Raw genomic sequence first — 21,071 nt, 5'->3', positions numbered from 1 at the left:
TCCATCACATTTTGTGAGAAAATGTCCCTGCAACAGAACGGATGAAATAAAGAAACAATTGGGAACTACTATCGCCCTGGAAAATCTATCTTTTTAATTTTATATAGTGCAACCTATTCTGAATTGCTTTCCAAGTCCTTCACGACATTCACTTAATGTAATTGAATGTTGGATGTCATTCTCAAATTCTTCGTCATTTCTATAACTATGAATGGGGTATCGTGAAATCACTTCTATTCATCTACCAATCTTGTAGCAAGCTAAGCCGTTCTCATATTGTAGTTTCTGATAAGATTTTTGTAATTCGTACTATGTGATTTATTCAGCAACCTTTCTTTTAGTAAAGTTCCAAATTGTTTAATTCTAAATCACGAGAAAATGTTGACAAAATTTCGCATCTTAAAAGCAATTTATTAGGTTTAAGTTTCCATTCCTTTTTTACTATCGTTTATGATATTTTTTTTTTGCCTTTCGTAGACCTCTTAAACAAGCTACCTCTTGTTTCACAGATATTAAGTATTCATGATAGAAATGCATGAATATCTAAGAAAAATATAAAACCAGTATATATTGATTGCATTCGATTAGGGTACTTTGAAATTTAAAATAATTTATCTATCTCTTTCAATATATTAACTATTATTTAATGTGTTTGTAATTCATCGTTCAAATGCTTAATTTGGATTATTTATTCATTTATTTGTTACAAACTATTAACCTCATGTCTTAGTTGTTACAAACCTACGAAGGCCAGAGGGATACTTGGCCGAAACGTCGTGAAACAAGCATTAAAAATGAGAAGAATATTGCGCTATAAATAAATAGATAATTAGCGGCGACTGTTTAGATAGTTTACATGACTATATAATTGTATATCTCTTCGTAATATCGTTGATCCAGTCTATATAATATTGGTATCTTTCCTTCTTTCTTTTTTTTCTACATTTTATGAGGTATTGTCCCTATTACTTAAAGACTTGTCACTCACATCAAGTTTACTGATGCCCAGAAGCTCGTCCACGTATTCCCTCGCAATTAAAATTTTGGTCTGTAATGTTTTATAGCAGTTAAACTTCGTTCATTCTGCAAGTTTTTGTTTTCTCTGTCAATTAAATTAGCTAATTCTAGCCTCGATGCATACGTTGTCCATATCGCCTCTTATTCTCTTTCAAATAACAGACGCAAACTAATGTACACGTTACCATTCGGAGTGATAAAAATACTTACTTTTTGTTTGTTTTTGTTCGGATTTATTTATTTCAAATTCCAGGTGCAATCACTTGAATAGAAGGAGTACGCTTTAAATAAAAAAAAAACAACAAAAAAACAATTTTTTTATCGAATATCTTCAGAATATCGGAAGCTACTCTTTGAACTGTACACAACCTGTTTCATCTAGAAATAAACACGTGTTTTACTCGAAGACTTTTACTCGACTTAATGACAGTAGAGATCTTTCTATGAATAGAAACATGAAAAATTAGCCAACAGTTCTTTACGTATATGCATAATATATTTAAATATTTAGGATACTGAATCTAGTTTATTGAAAACATATATATATATATATATATATATATATATATATAAAAGTGAACGTGTTTGTCTGTCTGTCTGTCTGTCTGTCTGTGTACATTTCCCTACGCAATGACTCTGTCAATTTTTAGTCTATAGACTCAAAATTTGAAATAATATATATATATATATATATATATATATTAGTCTATAGACTCGAAATTTGAAATATATATATATATATATATAAAAGTGAACGTGTCTGTCTGTCTGTCTGTGTACTTTTCCCTACGCAATGACTCTGTCAATTTTTAGTCTATAGACTCGAAATTTGAAATACCGGGTACTGAGATTTGGGAAAATCGATGTGACGGGTGTAAGCCAGAAAGTTGGCTGTTAAGGGGTCAAATTTCAACGATTTGACCTTTAAGAACTCTACCAAACTCCTCCGACAATTTTGGGTCTAGACACTTGAAATTTTAGATATAGGTTCCTTGAACCTGGATCTAATTTAATAACGTGATTTGAGCCCGAAACTATAAATCTTAAGGAGTCATAATAGGGGTCAAATTAAAAAAAAAAATTACTCTTTTTTTTTTTTTTTGCTCAGCATACACTTTCAAACACCCGGGCTACGCCGGGCTGAAATGCTAGTATAAATATATATATAAATATTCTCGAATCGTCAATTGGTGTTCATTTGTACGAAAATAAAACTTGTGGCCAAGCATATTCTGATGAATGTTTTCGCATTTTACATAAAGCCCGGAACAAACAGCACCTCAACATCTTGGAGGCCGTCAGTGTGCCGATGCGCAAACCAGCTTTATGTAGACAAAAAGAACTTTCACATAAATTCGAGTTATTTAAAGAACTTTAAAAAAAAAAAAGTCTACCCGTACGCTGGTTTTACTACTTTGTCTATACTTAGACAACGGATTTTCTTATTTATATATTTTTTTTCTTTTTTTTTTTGCTCGACTTATTCTCCTACCACTTTTTCCATTCTCATTCGTTAACTTAATGTAACTTACCGACGAGATCTATTGATAAGGGTCGGTCGAAAGGTTAACCTCTAGATCCCTTATTTTTATTTTTTTTTTTTTTTACACGAAATTTCGTATGGATCCTTTTTCATTCGATGTTTTTTTTTTTTACCTATAATTTTTTTAGTCGATTTGTCTCTCTACAATTTACCGTTTCTCTTGTTTTTTTTTCACCCAAAATGGCTCCATTCATACTTTTCAAAGCAATATATATATATATATATATATATATATATATATATATATATATATATATATATATATAAATATACATATAAATACAAATATAAGCATATAAATATATATATATATAAATATATATATTAATATATATATATTAATATATATACATATATATATATATATACATATATATATATATATATATATATATATATATATATATATATATATATATATATATATATGATGAGAACAAATAGCATTATTTGAAACTCCGCGAATTTATGTGCACAAAAGTTTGGAGAATTCTGCCGAAAAATAAAAACTGTTTGTATAACTCTACTTTGCAACACTGTTCTTATTCTTATATATATATATATATATATATATATATATATATATATATATATATATATATATAGAGAGAGAGAGAGAGAGAGAGAGAGAGAGAGAGAGAGAGAGAGAGAGAGAAAGAGAGAGAAAGAAATAGAGAGATATGAGTCTGTCGGTGTGTGTGGGGGTTGTATGGGTGTCGACGTGTATGTGTTTGTGCTTACACCTAAGTGCATGAGATAGATAGAGTAACAGAAGAAAAGGAGCGATGAATAGAATGTAGCAGAGAGATTATTCCATCTGCAAATAATATATCGCTGCAAAACGAAAATGATTTTTCTCGGATATAATTCCAGCATTTCGATGGTGTAAGTCATATCGGCTGCTCGCGTTATTGGCAAGCCTATCGATCGGTTTCCATTGTACATGTAGCGATACAAGGCACAGTTCTGTTACACTATTTTTGCCAAGATAGGCCGCGGTATTCCTCACATAATTTCAACTACTTAGCAAGGCGCGACATGGTAGGTATCATGGACGGCACCTACAGAGATCGAATATGTAAAGATATTTTCGAATCTGTACAGGAAGATGTAAAGCCACTACTCACACACACACACACACATACACACACACATATATATATGTGTGTGTGTATGTGTGTGCGTGTTTGTGTGTGGGTATAGGTGTGTGTGTGAATTACTTTTCAATGAAACGTACTCAATTATGTGTATACATCATTATTATGGCTATGACAAAAGAATATTATTTTCATTGTGTTGACTATCGAGTGTTTATCCGTTGATATAAACTGTGTCGGATATATACACAAGAGTACAAAACAAACGTAAGAATATTGTGTTGTCATAGCTCTACTTATAACACATGACTGTGTTGCTTAGGCTATTATGAGTGAAGTAAGGATAATAATTACATGTATTTATATACACAAATATATGTGGATATATGTATATACGTCGATAAATGAAATATAATATGAGATAGCTCATCAATGCACAACTTTCTCTTCAAAAATGTTCAGATTGAATATAGTATATATTATTTATATATTTAAAAAATGTTCAGATTTAATATAGTGTATATTATTTATATATTAAAAAAATGTTCAGATGTATATTTATATATATATATATATGTACACACATATATATGTATATATACACACATATAATATATATATATACACATACATATATAAATATACACACACACTCATATATATGTATATATATATACATACCTGCTATAGTCAGACGACATAATTTCACCAACAAACTAAAATTTGGCGAATATGTTTTAACTGATTTCTAAAGACACCCAACCGCCAGCCGTGGTTATCTCTGGAAGGTGCTGCTGCGATGTTGCACGAAAATTACTTTTTCCATTGCTTCCAACTTAATAGATACTGAGGCTTAAGCCGTTTTAAGGGCTGCGAGAACCACTGTAAACGAGTAATACAAATCTCAAGAGAGTTGTATGCTCAGTCCCTGAAGTCCACACAAGCTGAGCAGCGGTTTGGTTAACACCAGGTTTAGCAAAGAGCAAACAAGTTCCTGATCAGAATCTTGTGATTTATCCCAACCATTTATGTAATTTCGTCAGCCTCAGAGAGAACCAAACTTTTTGCCAAAAAAATTACAGCTAATTGTACTCTATGCGACCAAAGCTATCAACCCAACCTCGAACTGTATCAGAAAATACGCTATGCGACTTAGTAAATATCTGTTCGTGATGTTTCCAAACTAATCTAAAACCTTCATTCTAGTAAACCAACTGGTTCTTATGGCATTCCAATTATAGTGTTGATAAATTTCTAACCATAAGTAACTCTTGTACTTACAAGCTAATTGAAGCGTCGTCTTAAAGAAAACTGCTTCCCAACACCTGGCAACCCTCATCATTATGCACTATATTTAAGAATTTAGGAGCTCGGTCGGTTTCTCGGTACCGACTAATAAGTCTCCTCTGCCTCATGAGTACGTTGCTGGAGTCTGTGTTTAATAGTCAACCCCCTCAGCAAAATCAACCTTCTTAGTGGCATGCAATATAGTTTCCGTTCTGCTAGATCTACAGAAAATGTGATAACGATTATGTCTCATAGAATTAGCGCATCTCTCGACGGAGATTTTGATTTGGGGACAATTTCTCTTAACATAATTATGGTTTTGATATAATATGGAATAAATGTCTACTTCACAAGATCTGCAAATACGGTATAGCTGGAAATATCCTATCATTTATTAAATAATTTCTCTCTGATAGTTTCATAAGAGATTGATAGGCAGAAATCAGAAGCTAGCAGTATTAATGCTGTAGTCCCTCAAGGGTCCATACTAAGCCCATATCTCTTCCTGATCTCGATCAATGATTTCCAAATCATATCCTAAGATCATTTGTAAACATTTATGCTGAAAACACTACCATCTATGGAAACACACTTTAAGCCGTAAATGACCAAGTTCTCTCTGATTCTCTCTCCTCTGATCTTCAGCAAGTGGTACAATGCGGAAAGAGGTGGCTGATTACTTGTAATGCATCTAAAACCAACCTCCCAGCTTTACAGCATCAACGCTCTGATCCCCGTCTAGCATCAACTGAAATGTATGACTCTCGATTTGGTGAGGCTCAATGTCTTGACAAGCTGTTGAGCTTGACCTTTACTCCTAATCTGAAATGGAACAGGTACATCAAAATTTTCGGCAAGGTCGCTGAAAAATGATAGGAGCCTTCTACTCTCCGGTATACATCTCACTGCTGATGCAATGATCTGTATATATAAAAGCCATGGTTCGTTCAAGGGTGGAGTACTGTTGCCACCTCTGTGCTAGAGATACTTATCCTGCTTTGACAAAGTTAAAATAGATTTCGTAGTCTAGTAGGGGATGTCGTTTTCTCTCCCCTGCAAACACTTTCCAATAGAAGCGACATTGAGAACCTGTCTCTGATCTATCGTTATTCTCATGGAGAGTGGCCGTATGAGCTCCAACCTATGGCCAGAATTTAACGAAAAACACTCGTCTATTTGAAACAACTGCCACTAATTTTCCCCACTTTTTATCTGTGCCTAAACATAAAGATAAATTCCATGAACAAAGCTTCTTTCTTAGAACTGAAGGACTGTAGTCTTCAAATCAAACGTAAAGAAGTTCTTGATGCACAGTCTCATAAAGTAATACACTTAAGCAAATTTCCACTACTAACGATTACAATACCATTATCCCATTGACTACTTTACATTTAATAATGCTTATTCTACAGCGGCTTCTGGGCCTTGATAAGTGGTGACTCCAATGTAAAAATATTGATTATCAGAATTTCAGTAAAATAGATGGTATTTGTGTAACCCCGTGATCCTTGTATCATCGGTAAACTTTCTTTGCAATAAACTTTAATAGACTAATCTTGTCAACATCACACATCTGTTCCGCCTGCCTGCTTCCGTCTTGACTACAACTTGGATGTCTTCAAGTCCAACGTAAACAAATTCCTGATAAACCACCCCCTTAAGTAGACACTCTTAATATCCACACTAACGTACGGTACTTACAATAACTCTTGTCGCTGAGTGGATTCCGGGTATTGATAATTGGTAACCACCTTGTAAAAAAAAGGATGTGCTAGGAAACTACAATGATTCTATTAATTTTATAATATATTCTACTACAATAACAATCCCTATGTATATATATATATATATATATATATATATATATATATATATATATATATATATCCTTCGCATTTGAAAATTAAACCGCATAACGTTATATACATATAACTGCCGTTATTTGTTAACTATACTATTATTAAGACACCATTAGAAAAGAAGCACGCAAACGTTCATTGATATGCAGACACACACCACACACACGCGCGCACACACACGCGCGCACATATATATATAATATATATATATATATATATATATATATATATATAAATATAAATGTACATGAGGTGTGTATTTATATATATATCATCAAATGCATGTGTAAAAAGCGCAATATATATATTACCAACACAAATTCAGATATATGTAATTTCGAAGCAATATAAAATGAAAGCATTATCTTATTCTTAGAATAGATCTGTATTTAAACAATACACTATGATAGCCAACTCATGGGATTCAATGACAAACACAAGCAAACCTATATTGGGAGCTCAAAGAAAACGAGCGGTTGACAACGGACATAACGAAATATCAAGGAGACGGATGGATTAGCTAACTAAACTAAACACAGCGTTAAAAGAAATTAACAAGTAACACCCATTCTCTGAAGGTGTTTCCTGCAGATTTCCTACGAGGATAAAAACTTAAGAATTATTGATAGCAGATGTTCTTTACGTTGACATAAGTTCTTCCACGGCAATTTAGTTCACATATTGTGCTAAACATATATGCTTAAGATCACGTGTGGTGCTAAACATATTTCTTTTCTAATAATAATAAAATCAAAACTTGATAATGAGATTGCCAGATTTGTTGGTACACATACATTTATAGAATTATATTCATTATTACTTAAATGAACGCGATGATTAGCCTTTTTATTAAATTCGGGAATTCGCATGGACTTACTTTTTATTGGCCCCAAAATCCACAAATCACATAAACCCTAAAACGAAACAACAACAAAAAAGTATGTATAAATGTTATGGTTATTATAGATTCCAAATCCTAATTAATGAACAGAATGAATCTTCACTATTCCATTATACATAAATTAGTAATAGCTTTGCATTAATGGTTTTATATTTATAATATCTTATTTTTAATATAGAATGTTCTTTGCATTACTAGGTTATTTGAATATTTGTATAGAACATTTTAAAAATGTATATGTCCCATAAGTACCCAGAGCGAATGGGAATTGTATGAAATATGTTAAGGAAACCAAATTAATCAGTCGCACCCCCCCATAATATTCATTAAAACTTAGTGTTAAAGCGATATGGTATGATGGTTCCTGTCTGCGAAAACCGATATCGTATCTTCTGGTGTCGAAACTTGACTTTCCATTCGTTTGAATAATAAAAGGTTGGATGCCAACATGTCATTTAATGAATCGCACCTTAGCTTAATATCAACGCTCTATAATCAGCATGTCACAGGAGACGAACGATTTACGCGATCATTTCCGCCTCCAAATTGGATCGGCCATGAACTACACATCACGATAAGCAATTTGTCATATTACGATTCCTGCGATTAGTCGACACACCACTTTTCGATAGCCCCAAGTTCAATTCGTGCTGTTATTATTTTCTTAACACTGTCCGACACTGTGTTTTGCCTTCTAAAATTATAGACTTTTATTTCATTGTGTATGGATTATGTCACGATTGTGATGCTCCCAATATTGTTCTAAAAATGGCTATAATTATTTTGAATTTCATTCATCGAACATGAGATTAATGAAAATATAAAACTTAAAATTGCAAGTATAAACCCTACTGAGAAAAATAAATTAAATGATAATGACAACATTAGAATAGGTGTTCGCATTATTGTCACATTACTGGCTAATGAAGGCTAAGGCATATTACTGTTTTTCGGGACGTGTTACAATGCATTATTTCTTAGGAACTAACTGTATAGCGTTTAAACAATGAGATGGCAAGTGAATACGTATAACTTCTGTGCAATTGTGGTGTGATAAGATTTGTACAATACCACTGCAAACATTATAGCAACACACTCGTTTTCTTGTTTAAGCTTCAAATAATATGATTATAAGAATAATAAAACATTGCCAATGCATAAAATTATAACTTTCAATTATGTAAACACTTTCGCGATATAAATCAATACAGAGTATATAATATGATTTGGTAATTTGCCTTTATACACATTTCCATGTCATACCTCTAGGAGAGCATCCCACAACTCATCTTTGCTTTTAAATTGGCATCGACTTATATAGAGGACTCGCTTCATGATACTTTACATGTTTTCAATTGGGTTCAAATCTGGTGAATTCGCAGGTCACTCCATCTTACGTAGTTTATAAAACGCTAGTTGTTGCAAATACACTTTGCTTTTGCTTGCTGCATTCCAAGGAAGCATTGTGCTCCATAAAAATAATAGTTCTTCTGAACGACAACCTTTGCTTCTTTAGCCATGGTTTTAAGTGTTACATCAGAAGAAAAACTATGTAAGCATTTGAGGGTGTTTATGCCTTCTGAGACTCTCCCTGGGCCACCTAAAGTGTATGCGATAATCTCAGCTCAAATCATTATCCCACCACCACCTCGTTGGCGCGATTAATAAAGATAACGATTATCACTTGCTCCAGCCATCTTGGTCATCAAGAGTGACATGCACTTCATCCGTGAAGAAGACTTTGGAAAAATCCGTTTTCATATTGTCCTCTACCCATTTCAAACGGTGTTGTATGTGATCTAATGGGGGATTTTTCACAGGTTTAACAGACTTTGCCACTTATTTCAGAAAGCGACATCGCGTACTTTTGGAGACATTAATCAATCTGGCTTGGTCAAAGACTTCTCGACTTGTCTGCGCAGGTTTATTAACTTTACGTTTAATTTGGAGAAGAGAACGGCGTGAAACACCTCTGGATTTACCTTTATGAGCTCTCGTACGTACCTTAGTATGGCCATTAACAGGGTTCTCCACAGTTTGTTGATACCTTCCTATCATTTTCGATATTTCGAAGGTAGTTTTCCTTTTGCTAATTGTTCTGTAATAGTACTATTTTCAGAACTACTCAAACAACCTTTACGCACCATTTTATTGACGAAAAGACTGACACCTCAATTACCGTGGCTTCAACAATTACGATGACAACTTGTTTACATTCCGCGCAGATCAGAATTGCCAACGTTTCCGAAGCTTTTGATACGAAACCACTTCTAAGTTTCTAAAACTAGTAAAACATGTTATTTCGTTAATAATTTTACAGGCAGCGTATATATATATATATATATATATATATATATATATATATATATATATATATATATATGTGTGTGTGTGTGCGTTTACAAGGATTCGTTTTATTTTAATATTTCGCTGAATATATATTAGATATAGTAAACAAATTCATAAACTTTAAATAATTATATGATATTAATGTTGATGAATTCTGCTTTACGGAAAAAAAACATTTTACCAATAACTATGTATGTAATTAAAATATCTTGATCTAAACTTATTCTAGTTAATAAACAATATAAGCAACGGGCAGCGACTGTGGTTTAAATCATTAATTGAGGAGTCAGAACTCTATGCAAATTTACCATGGTGTTAAGATTTATTGATCAGAAAAGAAAAATATAGGCATTCTATGAAACAGTAAATTTATTTACGTTTGCTTTGAGCTCATTAACAAAATTCTGACATTTTTTAATGATATTGCAAGCTAGGAATTTATAGAAGCAATTCAATTTGAAATGCCCTGTTTAATTATGGCTTCACTACTCGGTTCTTTCTATGAGTGTATTTAATGTGATTACTACAGTATTTTCGATACAGATAGCAAGATTTGTTTCGTATTTGTCCAATAAAGAAATTAAACCTGCAATTAATGTATTTGCGAATGATATTATTTCTATTTTTAAATATTTTTTATTTTGAAGAAGTTGTGATAATTCAGCTTTTGTGATAAAACTATTCTCTATCAAACTCATATGTTATGTATCTATAAAAATATACATAAGAAAATAGCAATTCACACTACCCTGAACAATTTTCTGACTTAAAATATTTAAAAAAAAAATGAAACGAAATTCAAGCGATCAAATTTGAAGTTACATTATGTAATATATTTTTACGAACTGCTTTGAACACACGAGTGCCCATGTTTGAGTTGTGTTGTGTAATAATATTAATACACTATTATCTACAACGGTGTATTTATTTATGCTATACAAATTACTGCTAGCTGACGAAATCTAACTACACACGCAAAGACAAAGAACAAATTAAAATTAAAGAAACAATCTAATTCTACATCTGTATCCTGTATAAGTCATAGAGCGGGTAGCATACTAGTATAATTGTAAAACAAATTACGTATGTGTTCGTACATAGATATGGGTTCTGTAACATTCTGTGGTAATTTTCGGCTAATTATGCATTCTGTAATATATATTTATAACAACTACTTATATAAATATGATGAGTGTGCTTAGTAAAATCCATGTTTTACTTATTCTGTAATTAATTAAATAGCCGAATAAATGAAATATTTACTTGTATATAAAAAACAAAATAATGTTAGTGCGTCTGTTTATCGCTTCGTTTCTATTAACTCTTACGCGATTGGGCTTATTTTTTTTTAAATCCCACAAATATATGTCTAGTTTTATATTTCAGGGATACACTTTTTATCTGAATGCCTCTGATAAATATTGGAACTTCATAATTGAAATATATGCTAAAAAGAAGAAAGACACCGACGTTGGCAAAAGTTAACCCTCTTATAGAACCCTACCTTGAAAGTTCATTTAGCATATTTTTTCGTGTTCTGTCATTTTCTTGTTTAGAGCACATTTGAACAAAGGTATTACGCTTTTTCATTTAAAATTTAATTATACAATAATTTTATCAAATCAACACCAAGTTATCTGCTTCATTGGCTTCACCTTGATGAGTTCAAAGTTCCAACAGGCAATCATTGCATTTGATTGACAAATGGACAAATACTGCGGAATTGATTACAATAAAAGTATTAGAAGTTTGGAATATTCGGCGATTCTCAATCAATTCCGGACAATATCGGATTTCTCTGAACATATTATTTAAAATTGAATTTTAATATAATTATTGTCTGGTAAAATTATATTTCATATTTATTCAAAATTATATTCCATATTAATTAAAAATAGAAATAGTAAAGTAAATATAGACGCCGTATTCTAAAAACAACATCAACAGCAGCAACAACAACAACAACAACAACAATAATAATAATAATAATAATAATAATAATAATAATAATAATAATAATAATAATAATAATAATAATAATAATAGAAAGACTAAGTGCGTAAGGACACTATGGCTTCACAGTTTACGGCTACGTCAACAATTATGAATATATTTGTATGCTTAATTTGCAATTCTGGTGCACAATTGACTATTCATGATGTGAGGTCAGTTTTTAGATGTTGATTCGGTTGAATAAGACTAATGAAATGATGCAAGTACCGGAAGCACATAAGGTGTTTTGCATGGGAAAAGCTCCCATATTTTATTATTTTCCACCCAACCAACAACTTCAATGAGTCTGGTTTGTCTTTGATCTACGCATCACTACTAAATTACGACCCTTTTAAAAAGCACGAATATCAGTACACTATTAATTGTAATATGCATTGTAATATTACAGGTTAAGTTTTTACAATATATTATGAGAGGAATAAAGTTAATAAAACTATTGAAAATAGTAGTGACGATGAATTAAAAAGCAATGATGATGAATTAAAGAGGGTATGCGTTCCTAAAATATGGGAATATATAGTTGTAATAAAATGTGGGAATATATAGTTGAAATGGAAATGTGGGAATATATAGTTGTAATGGAAATGCAGATATTAATAATGGATTTTATTACTCGGAATAATAGGGCATATAACTACAAACAATAATTCTAAATTTGTACTAATAGTATAGCTATATATATATATATATATATATATATATATATATATATATATATATATATATACACATGTATATAAATATATATATAAATATATATAAATATATATATATATATATATATATATATATATATATATATATATATATATATATATATATATATATATATATATATATATGAATAGCCAAACAATGCCTCTGTTAACAAAACAAACATAGAAATCGATAAAAATAAATAAATGATCTTTAGGAATTAGACGCCCCGTAGTTAATATTCATGTAATAAGTAATCACACAATCGTCTGTGATTAACGCGAATATATAATCACCTATAAACCTGTGTTAATCACGCTAACGAAAAATGCACTATTATTGAATTAGTTTGGAATTATTTTTGGAAATGAGTAACTTGTATAATGTTTTTATTATTTGGACTATTATCATCATATTCTATTTGTTGTTTTCACGGCCTCACGACTAATTATTACTCTGGCCTCCGTCAGGTTATACCCGACGGGATAGGAATGTGGAATCCTCCAACTATATCCACAACAATTGCTGCCTTCAATAGACGTTGTCATCTCAGTACTGTTTGGTCAACTAATCCTCTGTATCTTATAATGGTTCGCCTTTTAAAAGTCGTATCATCGTCAAAGCATTCGTTTGGATGGTAAATGTAGCTTATGAAGATATAAGATAAATCTGGCTAACTTAAAAAAAAATGCTAGTTTTATTTTTGGTGCGTTTAAAAATCCCTCACCCAATATCTTTGCTGATGAGGAGACTTTGTTTAAAAAAAGTATATGTTAAAATTATTGTCCTTGACTTAATGCTTTTCTCAATAAAAAACATCGTTTCCGAAACGATCTTACAATTTATTGATTTTGTTTTGTTTCTCCTTATGAAACCGATTTTTAATTTCAATTTTTAATCTTTAATTATATTATTGAATATAAAAATAGCTCTAGTATATATATGCATATTGAGCTTATTGTTAATCTACATTACAACGAGCACTGTTTTTCTTGTATTTAAATTACATTAGTGATTTTAATATTACATTAAAATACACTCTGCTCTTTAGACTGATGTTCTAATCCACTATATACATTATGTACAAAAGAAACCCTAAAAATTTTAAAATATGAAGATATAAAAAGCACAACCAAACTAGTAAATTCAAGACACGAGCTTCTATCGTGTAATCATAAACGTTGGTTTAAATTTAATAAATATAAACCACCTTAAATTATTAAAAATTACTCATTAGTAAAAATAGATAATTATTATTATTTTTTTTTTTAATAAATTAAGTTAAACCAATTACCGCCCTTAGACTCGTAAATCAAATAATAAATAAAGCCATGACAATTATCTCCCCTTAAAAACTTGCAAAAAAAAAAAAAAAAAAAAAAAACTCTCTGTCTATAGATATTAACTGTAGCGTCTCTAAATCAAAATACGCTAACGGAAACAATTTACTGCACGAGCGTCGCCCTTTTAAAATTCATCATTCAATAAAATAAAAAGCTATAGCAAACATCTAAATGACTACTTTAAATACAGTTCCTGATTTCAAAAAAAGAAAAACCAAAAGGTAATTATATATCTATATATTTTTAAATCAAATTTATTATGTAAATTCAAAAATATATATTTTTTTTCTACTCATTTCTATCTCTAACCTATACAAATTCTCTTATTAATTTTCTTATAAATTTTATATCCAAACCTTTTACTTCAATTTTTCAGATTCATCTGCCTTACTTTTAATGCTAGGTTTATTTTTGGTGTCTTTTCAATTCAATAGAAATCCTCCTAAATTTGCTGATGAGGAGACCGTGCTTACCAAAAATTATGTATAATTATTCTACGTGACTTCATGTATACCACAAATAAAAAGCACGGATTTCCGAAACGATCGTACAGATAATTGACTTTGTTGTTGTTCCTTCTTATGAAACTGATTTTTAATTTAATTAAATTTTGATTGTTAAATTTAAAAAATTTTAAACTTTTAAATTATAAATCACATTACTTAATATTGAATTAGCTCTAGGACATTTAACTATCGAGCTTATTATATATCTAAATTACAACGAGCATTTCCTGTATTTTAATTAAACTAGTAATTTCACTATTACATTAAAATACACTTAGCTCTTTAGACTATTATTCTAATCTCCTTTAAATTCTTAGCTCCCTATAACAGGTTGAGTTTATATACGTAATTGTAGATATGTTTCATAAGAAGGACATACAATTATCAACTAAATGCATCCCCATACCCCCTAAAGACACCTTTATAACCAGCTTAATTACAAGTATAAATACATTTATAAGGAACTTGAGATGGAAAGCCTACCATTTTGATAATTACCAAAGTGAAACCACAGAACAAATACACCACCAACCTGGAGAAATAAAAGAAACCATCCTCAGACAAGACAATGAAGAAAGAAAAGCAGCGAAATACTACAGACTAAAAACATACAAAAACCCTAAGAGAAACATAGACACTGACAATTTTGAAAATGACTTAATCAACCTGATTAAAAATATTAAATTTAAGAAAAATAAAAAATATATCACTCCAACACTTAAAAAAATAAATAAATTTTCAAAATCTATTTCTACAAGCCACCAAAATAAACTCATAGTACCGGCAGATAAAACTGGAAATTTCTACACAATGGACTATATACAATATAAAAATCTAATATATAAAGAACTTAATAAAAATTATAAAACTACTAATAAATCAGCACTAAATAAAATAAATAATGATGCAAAAAACATTTTAACTAAACTTAAAATAGATAAATACACAGAAATAACGGTACCAGGTACCCCGAGATTTACTTTAAAAGACCACAAACACAGCTTCAATATCAACCCTACTATTAGACTCATTTGCCCCTCGAAATCAGATATAGGACTGGTTAGTAAAAACATATTAGATAGAATTATCCCCAAAATTAAATCCATAATAAAATACCCACTATGGCAATCTTCAAACCAAGTAATCGACTGGTTTTCTAATATTCAAAATAAAAATAATATTAAATTTCTTTCTTTTGACATTGAATCATATTACCAATCTATATCACCTATCCTACTTAATAAATCTCTATTAATGGCACGAAAATTAACTAATATAACTCAAGACGAAACTAAACTAATACTTATAGCTAGACAGTCTTTAATAACATTTGATAATAAATATTGGACCAGGAAAAATACCCCTAACCACTTCAACATTTTAATGGGATCGACGGACTCGACTCAGGTCACTGATCTAGTTGGCCTTTTCCTTTTAAATGAAATACATTGTATACTCCATAAACAATTCAAACTTGAAGGAGGGCTATATAGAGATGATGCACTTTTCATAACGAATTCTACTAGTAAAAATTATGAAAATGCAATTAAAGCTCTACATAAATTATTTAAAAATTATGGACTTAGTATAAAAATCGACCCTAATAAAAAAATTGTTAATTTCTTAGACATAACCTTAAATCTTGAAAATTCTACCTTTGAACCATACCATAAACCTAACCAATCACTTCTATATGTCCACAATCAATCAAACCACCCTAAATCAATATTAAAATCAATAGTTCCCAATATCGCTCTAAGAATTTCTAGACTGTCTTCTACTAAATCAATATTTACCAAAAATGAAAAATACTATAATGAAGCCCTTAAAAACTCTGGATATAATTCACAAATTAAATTCATAAATGAAAATGATAGAAACATAAACTGCATTAAAAATAAACCTATTAAGAGCGTAATAACATATAATATGGCAATGTCTTCCCGTATACGAGTTAAGAAAAATAACCAGGAGACAAAAAAAGATAAAACCAAACTACAAATATTAGATAATAATATAAATAAACAACAAACTAAAACCCGCAAACGTAAGAATAGACACAAAGAGATCCTATGGTTCAACCCCCCGTATTCCAAAAACCTAGAAACAAACATAGCTAGAGAATTTTTTAAAATATTAGATAAGAACTTTAAAGCCCCCCATAGATATAATAAGATTTTCAATAAGAACACAATTAAAGTCTCTTACTCTACTATGCCTAACCTTCATCAGAAAATAATTAGCTCTAATAATAATAAAATTAATAAACTACAAAATGCAACTATACAAAATACATCGGACTGTAACTGTAGAAGAAAAAATAAATGTCCCCTACAAGGCTCATGTAAAATTAAAAATGTTATCTATAGCTGCACAGTATCAAAAACTCCAAATATACAAGAACCTATCAACAGCCATAACTCAACTACCAGATTAAATAATAACACCAACTTAAATCAATCTACCGATCAATTATTAACCAACCCACCACATTATAATCCAACAATAGACCTAACGGAAAATAATCATAATAATCAAGAGGTAATATATATTGGTTCCACATCTGGCCCAATAAAACATAGAATTTCAATGCACAAACATTCTTTTAAAAATAACTCTCTATCAAACCAAACTACTCTATCCAACTATATTTGGCAACTAAAAAATAGCAATATTTCTTTCAACTTAAAATGGCAAATAATTGAGACTTGCAAATCATATAAACCAGGAGATAAATTTTGTACATTATGTACAAAAGAAACCCTAAAAATTTTAAAATATGAAGATATAAAAAGCACAACCAAACTAGTAAATTCAAGACACGAGCTTCTATCGTGTAATCATAAACGTTGGTTTAAATTTAATAAATATAAACCACCTTAAATTATTAAAAAATACTCATTAGTAAAAATAGATAATTATTATTATTTTTTTTTTTAATAAATTAAGTTAAACCAATTACCGCCCTTAGACTCGTAAATCAAATAATAAATAAAGCCATGACAATTATCTCCCCTTAAAAACTTGCAAAAAAAAAAAAAAAAAAAAAAATCTCTCTCTATAGATATTAACTGTAGCGTCTCCAAATCAAAATACGCTAACGGAAACAATTTACTGCACGAGCGTCGCCCTTTTAAAATTCATCATTCAATAAAATAAAAAGCTATAGCAAACATTCAAATGACTACTTTAAATACAGTTCCTGATTTCAAAAAAAGAAAAACCAAAAGGTAATTATATATCTATATATTTTTAAATCAAATTTATTATGTAAATTCAAAAATATATATTTTTTTTCTACTCATTTCTATCTCTAACCTATACAAATTCTCTTATTAATTTTCTTATAAATTTTATATCCAAACCTTTTACTTCAATTTTTCAGATTCATCTGCCTTACTTTTAATGCTAGGTTTATTTTTGGTGTCTTTTCAATTCAATAGAAATCCTCCTAAATTTGCTGATGAGGAGACCGTGCTTACCAAAAAAACTATGTATAATTATTCTACGTGACTTCATGTATACCACAAATAAAAAGCACGGATTTCCGAAACGATCGTACAGATAATTGACTTTGTTGTTGTTCCTTCTTATGAAACTGATTTTTAATTTAATTAAATTTTGATTGTTAAATTTAAAAAATTTTAAAACTTTTAAATTATAAATCACATTACTTAATATATATATATATATATATATATATATATATATATATATATATATATATATATATATATATATATGGGTTGTGGAGGGGTTGCGTTTTTAGAACTGTTGCATAAATATTGTTTTTTAGTTCAAATTAGTAATATACTCGAACTAAATTAATGAATTATATCTATATATATACACATGGTATGACGGTAAGACTGTCGCCTAAAAAAGATGACATGATTCGATTTCCGTTTGATGAAACTGATTTTTTTTCTTTCTCGCCGATCATATATATACTACTTAGCCAGTTGGGTACATATCTGAAGAGATACAGACGCCTGCTATAATGTCTAAATTACACAATGTCCAACGAACTAGAAATAAGATACGTCGCTGTACAACTCATGCAGTCGACTGTCTAAAGTTATTACAACGAGACCTTTGTCAGCACCCTTAAAATGCCAATCTTGAAGTTACAGCGCAATGAAGTTTACCGTCGTGGTCTTTGGTGGGGTTTCAAGTAAGGACCACATTTTACCACCTAACATCTTCGAACTTAGATTGAAAGGAAACACCAAAGTGTTCAGGAATGTGTTGAATAATTTGGTGATCATCTGGTGCAATCAGGTTGCTGTTAAAGCACTTTGCGTCTGGTAGCAGGGCTCGTCGCCGGCCCACAAATTCAGAGAGACCCAGGTTTCGCTTTAGAAGGAGAGCTACGACTTTGTACACTTCACTACTGTCCCCTCCTCCAAACGAACTGACTCCGCTGGATTCTTCGTTTAGTCATAGGTCGAGAACACCACCAAAATGAACTCCCACTACACCCAATCCAGCTTGATGGCAACCCTCTCCTGGGTGTTTGCCGTGCTCACTCCGGCGCTTCTGTGAAAACACATGCTCCGAGTTCCGGTGACTGAGGCTGGAGGCGGCTACATTGAATACATGCCAGCTGTATAATAACATAACAAACTTATTTGATTGATTTTTTTCAATATTTCAAAATGAAGCTGTAGTTATCATTTCTTCAGGGTGACAATTGTATCGCTCTAGTCTCTCTCTCTCTCTCTCTCTATATATATATATATATATATATATATATATATATATATATATATTCAATCTGTCTTTCTAAAAGCAGTTATTTGTTGCTACACAGTCATGAGCATGTTTCGGTCTTCTAGTTTGTAGTAACTACAAATCTCTTTATGCAACAATGCTAATATCTAAAAGCGGAATTCTTAATCTGCTTTTGAATATAAGCGTTGTTGCTTAAAATGGGATGTAGTTGATAAAACTTGAAGACCGAAACATGTTCATAATTGTGTAGCAACAAATGACTGCTTATTTAAAGACAAATTAAACATTTTACTTGCTTTACTCCCGTAGTGAGTGAGCACTCTTGTGTCAACCTCGTTATATTTCACTGGGTAACCTACCTTTTTACAAATAGCAACCTAAAATTATATATATATATATATATATATATATATATATGTTATTGGTTTTTCTTTGCAATATGTTTTGAATAAATTCAATTATTAACAAAAGTGCATTTTTATCTAAATGCGAATTGGGAATAATTTTCCCTTTAACCAATTTAGTACACCATATTGGGAGCGGCAGTTATATACTGTTTTTAAATATAGTGTTTTTAAAAAATACATTTTTATATATTTTAATATAAAAAAAAATGAAAGAAAATCTGACGAATTACCGATATTCCTGACGCGACTGGATGTTGGGAACGTTAAAAATTAGGCACAGTCCATCCAACGGATACAATAACTGGCGAAAATGGCGCGAAAACATTCGACCCACCCTTGTGGAAATCTGCTAAGTTGAGATTGAGAAATTTATTTTTTGAGCCAATTGTTCGATATTTGTCCTCCGAGACGTGGAGTTTTAAAATGATTGCGATCTCGTGAAAATCTGCCGACTCTGTCAAAAGTAATAGGCATACATGATGATTGCAACGTCTCTTGTCAGACGAGTGCCACTCCCTCGGACATTTAAAATTCATGAGCCCAAATGTCTGAGGGAGTATCTATACAAAGATGATGTTACAGAGTCATAGCTTTGTACGACAGCTAAGTCTCTCTCTCGGTTCAAAATGTTGAGATCCAGCAACAAGCAAGAGCAAGATAGCCAGCAACAAATTAAACTGCAGACCAGCTTAATGCGGGTACTGATCTTCCGCTTTATGGTCTTTTAAATCATAGATTTGCTTCTCCTAGAAAGGTTGCCTTCACCACGGCTTACGGGAGCCCTCTCCACCCCGATACACATATACACAAACACAAATATACACGGTGCTAGTTGGCCGTTGACCCGGAAAAGAGTTCATTCGCCCTTTGGCCAATGATAGGCATACATACATAGATACATACATACATTTAAACAGATAGGTGAGACTTATATTATAGATAATTTTAGAAAAAATAACTTGTTTGCGAGTAATGCTGAAACTAATAAGGGCGACTTAAATAATATTTTACTAATACTTTAACAATTTTTAATAAAAAATAGAAGGGTTAAACTATGTAATATTATTATATTTGTGTCTGTATCTTCTTGCCCCTTTAAGTATTGAACTTATTTAAAGACGGTTTGCTTAACGATATACTTATATATTCATATACAATGTGTCATAAAAGACATTAAAAAGTTTTGAACTTAAATAGATTCTTTATTTTTTAAGATACCTTCCGGTAAGTTTAACACAATCAGATTAAGCCATTGGAAAATACGTTAACAAGGCAAAATTCAAAAAAAAAATATTTATGAAAATAATGAATTTTTAATG

The sequence above is a fragment of the Euprymna scolopes genome, chromosome 17 (genome assembly GCF_053919585.1).
Source record: "Euprymna scolopes isolate OS-2025 chromosome 17, ASM5391958v1, whole genome shotgun sequence".
In the NCBI taxonomy this organism is placed as follows: domain Eukaryota; kingdom Metazoa; phylum Mollusca; class Cephalopoda; order Sepiida; family Sepiolidae; genus Euprymna; species Euprymna scolopes.
Note: the sequence above shows the minus strand (reverse complement) of the source record.